Raw genomic sequence first — 10,551 nt, 5'->3', positions numbered from 1 at the left:
TCACAGTAGCAAAAACATACAGTCAACCTAAGTGCCCATGGATGGTGAAGTGGATGAAGAAAATATGGTACATATGCACAATGGAATACTACACAGCCATTAAAAAGAATAAAGTTATGTTCTTTGCACCCACATGAATGAAACTGGAGGCCATTTTCCTAAGCAAATTAATGCAGAAACAGAAAATCAAATACTTTATGTTCTCACTTGTAAGTAGGGTCTAAATATTGAATATTCATGGACATAAAGATGGCAACAATAGACACTGGGGACTACTAAAAAGGGAGGGATAGAGAAGGAAAAGTGTCAAAAAGCTAACTATTGGGTACTATGCTCAGTCAGTACCTGGGTGATGGTATATTTGTACTCCAAACCTCAGCATGACACAATGTATCCAGGTAACAAACCTGCACAGGTACCCACTGAATTTAAGACAAAAGTTAAAAATGAAATAAAATAAAATAAAATAAATCAAAAATGCATTTACAAAATTTATAGAAAGCATGAACATAATAAATAATTTGATAGGAAATATCAGCAGAAATAAAATCTCTAGACCTGAAAAATATAAAATCTAAAATGAACAGTTTACCAGCTGGCCTTAACAATAGATAGGAGACCAGAGAATAAAAGATTATTAAACTTAAACAACCTGAACTTGAAAATAAGGTAATACAGACTATCCAAACCAATGCTTTAGAAATAGAAAAGGCTGAAAAAAACCTTAATAGTCTTCAGGAACATAACAAATATTGTATATATAATTGGCGTTAGAAGAAAAGTAAAACAAATTGAGACATAAAATATTTTAAAAAATAATTGAAAACAAATTTTCAAATTGTGATGAAAAGTATTAGCTCACAAAACTAAGAAGTCAAGCAAAATCAAGCAGAATAAGCAAACACGCACAATACTTAGAAACATCATAGTTCTTTTTTTGAGAACTAAAAATGAAGCAATACATTTTAAGGCATCAGAGGATAAAGAACACTAAGATTCCAACTAAGACACTGGAGTTGTAACTAATATACCTAAACAACAAGATGAAGAAATGAAACTAATAAATTATAACTCAAAACCAGAATAAAAATCAACACAAACATTCACATTATATTCTGGGGAAAGTGATAGGAATGTCCAATGGTTTCTCATCAGAATGCAAGCTATTATTCAATAAATCAAGATTTTTTAATATGTTGAAAGAAAACAATTACAATTCTTAATCTAGAATTCTATATACATTGTTGATATCCTTCAAAAATAAAAGTGAAATCAAGACATTTGCAGCTGAAAGCTGTGAGTCTTTATTACCAACATATCTGGACCATATGGAATGTTTAAGAAAATCTTTGAGAAAAATGCTTTGCACATAGGAATGAAGAGATCCAGAGCTGGAGAATTTGTAGCTGAATAGAAAATATGTATATTTTTCTCTTCTTCATTTATTTTGGATAATTATTTAAACTAAAAAATATATACTTTTGGGTTTAAAACACGTGTACAAGGTAAATGTATTCCAAAATGGCAAAAAATGTAATTGAATTCATATTTAATTAAATTATACCATTGTAATATTCACAAATTATTTATAGCCTACATTAATATGTTACAGATTAATATATCCAGTGAAATCTGGAATTTGTATATTACAGAAAGCAAAGCATAATTAAAATAACCTATTTCCAGAATGTTAGCTCATTCACGTTGCCTTCTTCCTTAAGGTGACAGGGTTGTCACTCTCACTAAAACTTTCTAATTTATAGCATATGATGATAAGTTACAGAAACATTTTGCCATATCCAGAGCAAATATTTACAAAAAAGTCAATTGGAGACCTAAAATGGAATCCTAATCAAATACACATTTAATCCAAAAGATGGCAAGAAAGGAAGAAAAATTGAACCAATAATGTGTTTCAAATAGAAAATAATTAGCAAGAAGGTAGTCTTATATCCAACCAGAACACTATTTATATCAAGTATAAATAGATAAAACACTTTAATTAAAAGGAAGAGATTATCAGCCTGTATAACAAAGCAAGACCCAACTATACGCTCTTTACAAAAAATCATCATTATGTATAACACTACAGATAGTTTAAAAATATAGAAAAATATTGTCATGAAAAAACTAATGATGATTTTTAAGTATTACGTCACCTTGTCTTTCAAGATGTAAGCAGAAGTATTTTGAACCAGAATATCATCTATGGCAGAGCATAAGCCTCACTCCAAATAAGTCTAGGGACAAATAGAGGACTTGTCACTGCAGTAACTCATATTCTGGTTTTGATTGAGTTATTTATTTTTGTTCTGCTAAATTCTTTGCTCTCTCTCAAGTCTCTCCTCTTATGGATCTTCTGTTCTCTATGCTAGCTTTAACCTCACCCCAACCTGCTCTAGAAATAAAATGTCATCCCTCCCTCATGGTTCTGAGTTTCTCCCTCCCTGTGCACTCCTCTCTTCCTCTTCCTATCACCTGTCCTCAGTCCTCTCACATCATGTCTGAAAGCTCAACCACCGTAAACCATCAATATATGCCTTTGAACATTGCTCTATCTACTCAGAAGAAAATTCATATGATTTTTCTTATGGACAGAAGTGGCTGACATCAGTTTTAAATAGCAGTTGTTTTTGTTTTCCCCTATATTAATAAAATAATTCTTTTAGACTTTATTTCCTTTGTTTTTGCCCCTAGTTTTCCATTTTGATACCTTTGCCTTTGAAAGTGCTTACCACCTGTGAAATATTTAATTTGCAATACGAATCAGGGTTCTAATTTAAAAGGATAAAACCATATGAATGGACATAGATGGAGGTGGTGGGAGGGCTGTTTAAAGGTATAGAATACTCTATGATTCAAAGTTCGTAATATGTATGTAATATGTGTATTTGTTATAATATATTACTCCTAAATGACAACTTTCCATTCTTAGTAATCTATCCGCTTTATCAGAAATGACTATGAGAGAAGATCAAGTGTTCTTTACGGTCAGATTAATAAAAAAATATAAAATTGAATTTCTTATTGGGATTAAATCTTCTTGTAAGAGTAACTTTGCATCTAAAGTTGTAAATATGCTAGATAATTTAAAAATATTATTCGGCTCCAATGATTTTCAAGATTTATCCCATTGCAACCTAACAAATCTTCCTCATCTATAACTCTGTGGCTACGATAAATTCTACTACAATTCGACTGTGTCATTGCTGCGTGATCTTAGGCAACCAATTTAACCTATTAAGATAAAGATTTCCTCATTTTTAAAATTAAAGATTGCATGAAATTACTTCTTGCATTGGTTATAGCTATTTACATTTCATGACTACAAATGATTTGTGATTTTTGAAGGAGTTACACTGTTAATGATAACTTCAAGGTTTTGTATTTGCAAATCTATTGAAAACATTTTGTATGTTCAGTACTTTACAGTTAATAAAAATCTGCAGACACTAATATTTATAGTAATTATGTGAAACAGAGAATACTTTACATTTTTAAAATAAAAAACAGAGTTCTGAAGCATTGGATGACTTGCAAGAGCTCATGGGACAAGCTAGTAAGGGGCAAGGCTGGAACTCAAAGGTTTGTCTATTGATGCATCCAGTATACTTTACAAAATCTCATGATTTTCTTTCCAATCTAAGCAGACTATCATGAACATACAATGTGCCTCCACAACCTAGGGAGGGACAGAGACAAAAGAAGAAATTTCTACAGTGTACTGGGGTGGATACTATCATGGACATATGCTCCTAGAACTCTAAGGATATCGAGGAGAGAGGTTATTTTGGGAGTTGACCGAGACATCAATGGGAGATGGGTGTTTGAACAGGAATTCAAGAGGCTGACAAGAGGAAGAAGGGCATTCTAGGCCCAGAGATCAGCAAATTCCATAGGCATACGATCTATAACCTGGGAAGAGAGGTGTTTTACTAAGTCTGAAGGGCAGAGGGTGCAGACGGCATGATGGCATAGTATAACTTCAGAGAGATCCTCTGGAATGTGATGATTAAAAAGCCGTTCACAGGCACACCTAAGAGATATTGTTAGTTCAGTTCCATGCCACTGCAATACAGTAAATATTGTAATAAAGCAAGTTACATGGAATATTTTGTTTCACAGTGCATAGAGAAGTTATGTTTAACTTTACTGCAGTCTACTAAATGTGTAATGGGATTATGTAAAAAATGTACATACCTTAGTTTAGTTAAAAATACTTTGTTGCTAAAAAAATGTTAATGATCCTCTGAGCCTTTAATGAGGTGAAATCCTTTTGCTGGTGAAAGGTCTTGTCTCAAGGTTGATGGCTGCTGATTGATCAGAGGGGTGGTTGCTGAATGTTGAGGCAACTGTGTGTAGCAATTTCCTTCTTTCTTTCTTTCTTTCTTTCTTCCTTCCTTCCTTCCTTCCTTCCTTCCTTCCTTCCTTCCTTCCTTCCTTCCTTCCTTCCTTCCTTCTTTCTTTTTCTTTTTCTTTTTCTTTTTCTTTTTCTTTTTCTTTTTCTTTCTTTCTTTCTTTCTTTCTTTCTTTCTTTCTTTCTTTCTTCTTTCTCTCTTTCTCTCTTTCTCTCTCTCTCTCTTTCCCTCCCTTCCTTCCTCCTTCCTTCCTCCTTCCTTCCTTCCTTCCTTCCTTCCTTCCTTTCTCTCTCTCTCTCTCTTCTTTCTTTTCTTTCTTTCTTTCTTCTTTCTTTCTTTCTTTCTTTCTTTCTTTCTTTCTTTCTTTCTTTCTTTCTTCTTTCTTTCCTCTTTCTTGTTTTTTTGGATGAGTCCTGTTTTGTCCCCCAGGCTGGAGTGCAGTGGTGCGATCTTGATTCACTGCAGTCTCGTCCTCCCAGGTTTAAGCAATTCTCCTGCCTCAGCTTCCTGAATAGCTGGGATTATAGGCGTGTGCCACCATACCCAGCTAATTTTTGTATTTTTAGTAGAGACGGGGTTTCACCATGTTGGCCAGACTGGTCTCAAACTCCTGACCTCAGGTGATCCACCCATGTTGGCCTCCCGAAGTGCTGGTATTATAGACGTGAGCCACCGTGTCTGGCCTGGCAATTTCTTTTTCTTTCTTTTCTTTTTTTATTTGAGACGGAGTCTTGCTCTGTCGCCCGGGCTGGAGTGCAGTGGCGCGATCCCGCCATTCTCCTGCCTCAGCCTCCCGAGTAGCTGGGACTACAGGCGCCCGCCACCTCGCCCGGATAGTTTTTTGTATTTTTTAGTAGAGACGGGGTTTCACCGGGTTAGCCAGGATGGTCTCCATCTCCTGACCTCGTGATCCACCCGTCTCGGCCTCCCAAAGTGCTGGGATTACAGGCTTGAACCACCGCGCCCAGCCGGCAATTTCTTAAAATAAGATAACAATGATGTTTGCTGCATCAATATTAACTCTCCCTTTTACTAAAAGTTTCTTTGTAGTATGCAAAGCTTCTTTCAAAATTGGAGCCAATCTCCTCAAATCCTACTGATGCTTCATCAATTAAATTATATAATATTTCAATTTTTGCTGTTGTCATTTAAACAATGTTCACAGCATCTTCACCAGAAGATTTAATCTCAAGAAATCACATTCTTTGCTCGTTTATAAGACGTAAGTTCTCAACCTTTCAAGATTTATTATAAGATTGCAGTGATTCAGTCATATCTTCAGGCTCCATTTATTAGTAGTAATCTTAATATTTCTACTGTATCTGCAGTTACTTCCTCCATTAAAGTCTTGAACGCCTCACAAAATCATTCACCATAACGGTTGAAATCAACTTCTAAACTTTAGTTAATGTTGATATTTTGACCTCCTCTCATGAATCATGAGTGTTCTTAATGTCATTTAGAAGGATGAATCATTTCTAGAAGATTTTCAGTTTACTTTGCCCAGATCCATCTGCAGAATCATTATCTATGACACCTATAGCCTTACAAAATATGTATCTTAAATTTAAAAACTTGAAAGTTAAAATTACTGCTTGATGTATGGACTTCAGAATGAATGCTGTGTGACTAGGCATGGAAACAACATTAATCCCCTTGTACATCTTCATCAGAGTGCCTCTGGGTGACTAGGTGTATTGACAATGAGCTGTAATATTTTGAAAGGAATCTTCTTTTCTTAGTAGTAGGTATAACTACTTTTAAGCCAGTGGGCTTAAAATGTTCAGTAAATCATGCTGTAAACATAGGTGCTATCATCTGGGCTTTGTTGTTCCATTTATAGAGCACAAGAACAGTAGGCTTCTGCCTAATTCTTAAAGACATAGCATTTTTAGGATAGTAGGTGAACATGGGCTTCAACTTAGAGTCACCAGCTGCACTAGGCCCTAACAAGAAAGTTAGCCTATCCTTTAGGGGAAGCCAGGCATTGACTTCTTCTATCTAGCTATGAAAGTCCTAGATGTTTTGTCTACATTGAAAATCTGTTATTTAGAGTAGCCACCTTCATCACCTACAAAAGATCTTAGTAGATCTTCTGTATAACTTCCTACAACTTCTATATTAGTACTTGCTGCTTGACCTTGCACTTTTATGTTACGGAGATTACTTGTTTCCTTAAACCTCATGAACCAACTTCTGCTAGCTTCCAACTTTTCTTTGGCAGCTTCCTCATCTCTCTCAGCCTTCATAGAATTAAAGAGAGTTAGGGTCTTGCTGTGGATTAGACTTTCTCTTAAGGAAGTGTGGCTGCTTTTTCTTTTATCCAGACCACTAAAACTTTCTCAGCAATAAGGCTGTTTTTACTTTTTTATCATTTGTGTATTCACTGGAACACACTTAGAAGCCATAGTGGGGTTATTAGTTGGCGTAATTTCAATATTATTGTGTCTCAAGGAATAGAGAAGCCCAAGAAGGAGAGAGATGGGGAACAGCCTGTTGGGGGAACAGTCAGGATACATACAACGCATCGATTAATTTTGCTACTTATATGGGCAAGGGTCATGGTGCCCCAAAACAATTACAGTAGTAACATCAAGGATCATTGATCACAGATCACTGTAATAGATATAATAATAATGAAAAAGTTTGAAATATTGTGACAATTACCAAAATGTGACACAGAAACAAAGTGAGCACATGCTCTTACAAAAAATAGCACCACAAACTTGCTGGACACAGGATGGCCCAAACCTTCAATTAATAAGCAATACAGTGAACCACAATAAAATGAGGAATTCCTGTATGTCATGTTAATATTTGAACTTAACTGAGTACATCATTAAGGCTTTCAGCAGAATGGTGACAGCAACAGGTTTATATCTCTGAGAGATCACATTGGAACAAATGAATAATTGTAATTGTTCAAACAGTGGACACTGGAATACTTACTAGAAAGCAATAATAACTTGTAATAAACATATACAAAACACAAACCTGCACACAAATGTTTAGAGGAGCTTTATTCATAAGTTCCAAAAGCTGGAAACAAACAAGATGTCCTTCAAGGGGTGAAGGAATTCATAAACTCAGGGTACATCCATGCAATGGAACATTATTCAGAAGCAAAAGAAGTGAGCTATCAAGCCACCAAAAGACATAGAGGAAACTTGATTGCTAAAGGAAATACACTAGTTTGAAAAGGCTACATATTATATGATTCCAACTAAATAAAATTATGAAAAACGCATAGCTATCAAGACAATAAAAAGATAGGTGGTTGCCAGGTGCTTGGAAGGGATCTGGGGAGGAATGAACAGGTAAAGCACAGGGGGTTTTTAGGGTGATGAAACTAATCTGTATGCCACTGTAAAGGTGGGTACATGACATTATGTATTGGTCAAAAATCCGTAGAATTTAAAACACACATAGTATGAATCTTAATGTAAACTGTGAACTTTAGTTAATAATATGGATCAATATTGGTTCATTAATTTTAACAAAGGTACCACACAAATACAAAATATTAATAATAGGATAAATTATATTTGGGGGTGAGTTTATGCAGAAATTCTCTGTACTGTCTGATCAATTATATATACATGCATACACACACACACAATATACACACACATATATGTGCCAAATACAGGGGAGTAGCAATAAAACTTAGAATATTATACTCAATTTGAGAGGAATATATAAGTATGAACTAGATTTAAGTAAAAAGAGAAAGAGAATTGTTGAAATAAAGATAGGAATCATTTTTTGATTCCTAGTATCAATTATAACTGTGCAGGAAAATTAATGTAAAACCATAGATGAATCAGTAGTGACCCTAGAAGAGACATAGTGAAATTTTCTTTATTAGTTATATTTTTCTGTGATAATTTATTCTAATTCAAGAAAAATAGGTATTACTAATTCTATTAGGAATTCATTATATAGCATTTTGTAGATTGCAATATATTGTCTCATACTATTGTTTTATAAGACAATGGTCATATGTATAAAGAAAGTACTGTCACAATGTCCACAGTGCACTTGCTTTGGAATAACCTGGGTTAAATGTTAGAAATTCAAAGTACAGGTCAATTCCAAGATGGCTGAATAGGAACAACTCCAGTCTACAGCTCCCAATAAGATCAATGGAGAAGATGGGTGATTTCTGCATTTCTAACTGAGGCACCTGGTTCATCTCATTGGGATGGGGTAGACAGTGGGTACAACCCACAGAGGGTGAGCCAAAGCAGGGCGGGATATTTCCTCATGCAGGAAGCACAAGGGGTCAGGAGATTTCCCTTTCCTAGTCTAGGGAATCCATGAGTGACTGTACCTGGAGAACAGTACACTTCTGCCCAAATACTGCACTTTTCCCACAGTCTTCACAACTGGCAGACCAGGAGATTCCCTCCCGTGCCTGACTTAGCAGGTCCCAAGCCCACGGAGCCTTGCTCACTGCTAGTGCAGCAGTCTGAGATCAACTTGGAATGCTGGAGCTTGGTGGGGGGAGGGGTGTCCACCATTGCTAAGGCTTGAGTAGGCAGTTCTATGCTAACAATGTAAACAAAGTGGCAGGAAAGCTTGAACTGGGCAGAGCCACTGCAGCTCAGCAAGGCCTACTTCCTCTATGGATTCCACCTCTGGGGGCAGGGCATATCTGAACAAAAGGCAGCAGACAGCTTTTGCACACTTAAATGTCCCTGTCTGACAGATCTGGAGAGAGCAGTGGTTCTCTCAGCATGGCATTCGAGCTCCAATAATGGACAGACTGCCTCCTCAAGTGGATCCCTGACCCCCATGTAGTCTGACTGGGAGACACCTCCCAGTAGGGGCCAATAGACACATCATGCAGGCAGGTGCCCCTATGGGATGAAGCTTCCTGAGGAAGGATCAGGCAGCAATATTTGCTGTTCTACAGCCTCCACTGGTGATACCCAGACAAACAGGGTCTGGAGTGGACCTCCAGCAAACTCCAGCAGACCTGCAGCTGAGGGGCTTGTCTGTTAGAATGAAAACTAACAAGCAGAAAGGAATAGCATCAACATCAACAAAAAGGACATTGACACCAAAACCCCATCCGTAGGTCACCAACATCAAAGACCAAAGGTAGATAAAACCACAAAGATGGGGAGAAACCAGAGCAGAAAGGCTGAAAATTTCAAAAGCCAGAGAGCCTTTTCTTCTCCAAAGAAACACAACTCTTCGCCTGCAAGAGAATAAAACTGGACAGAGAATGAGTTTGACAAGTTGACAGAAGTAGGCTTCAGTAGGTCAGTAATAATACACTTTTCCAAGCTAAAGGAGCATATTCTAACCCATCGCAAGGAAGCTAAAAACCTTGAAAAAAGCTAGAAGAATGGCTAACTATAATAATTAGTGTAGAAAAGAGCTTAAATGACCTGGTGGATCTGAAAACCATAATACAAGAACATTAGGAAGCATACACAAGCTTCAATAGCTGATTTGATCAAGTGGAAGAAAGGATGTCAGTGACTGAAGATCAAATTAATGAAAAAAGTGAAAAGTCAAGATTAGACAAAAAAGAGTGAAAAGAAACGAACAAAGCCTCCAAGAAATATGGGACTATGTGAAAAGACCAAATCTACGTTTGATTGGTGTACCTGAAAGTGATGGGGAGAATGGAATCAAGTTAGAAAACACTCTTCAGGATATTATCCAGCAGAACCTTTCCAACCTAGCAAGGCAGGCCAACATTCAAATTCAGGAAATACAGAGAACATCAGAAAGATACTCCTCGAAAAGAGCAACCCCAAGACACATAACTGTCAGATTCACCCAGGTTGAAATGAAGGAAAAAATGTTAAGGGCAGCCAGAGAGAAAGATTGGGTTACCCACAAAGGGAAGCACATCAGACTAACAGTGGATCTCTCAGCAGGAACCCCACAAGCCAGAAGAGAGTGGGGGGCAGTATTCAACATTCTTAAAGAAAAGAATTTTCAACCCCAAATCTCATATCCAGTCAAACTAAGCTTCATAAGTGAAGGAGAAATAATATCCTTTACAGACAAGCAAATGCTGAGAGATTTTGTCACTGCTAGGCCTCCCTTAGAAGAGCTCTTGAAGGAAGCACTAAACATGGAAAGGAACAACCGGTGCCAGCTCCTGCAAAAACATGTCAAATGGTAAAGACCATCAATGCTATGAAGAAACCGAATCAATTAATGAGCAAAA

The sequence above is a fragment of the Trachypithecus francoisi genome, unplaced genomic scaffold (genome assembly GCF_009764315.1).
Source record: "Trachypithecus francoisi isolate TF-2019V2 unplaced genomic scaffold, Tfra_2.0 Lachesis_group20, whole genome shotgun sequence".
In the NCBI taxonomy this organism is placed as follows: Eukaryota; Metazoa; Chordata; class Mammalia; order Primates; family Cercopithecidae; genus Trachypithecus; species Trachypithecus francoisi.
This window is presented reverse-complemented; position numbering follows the sequence as displayed.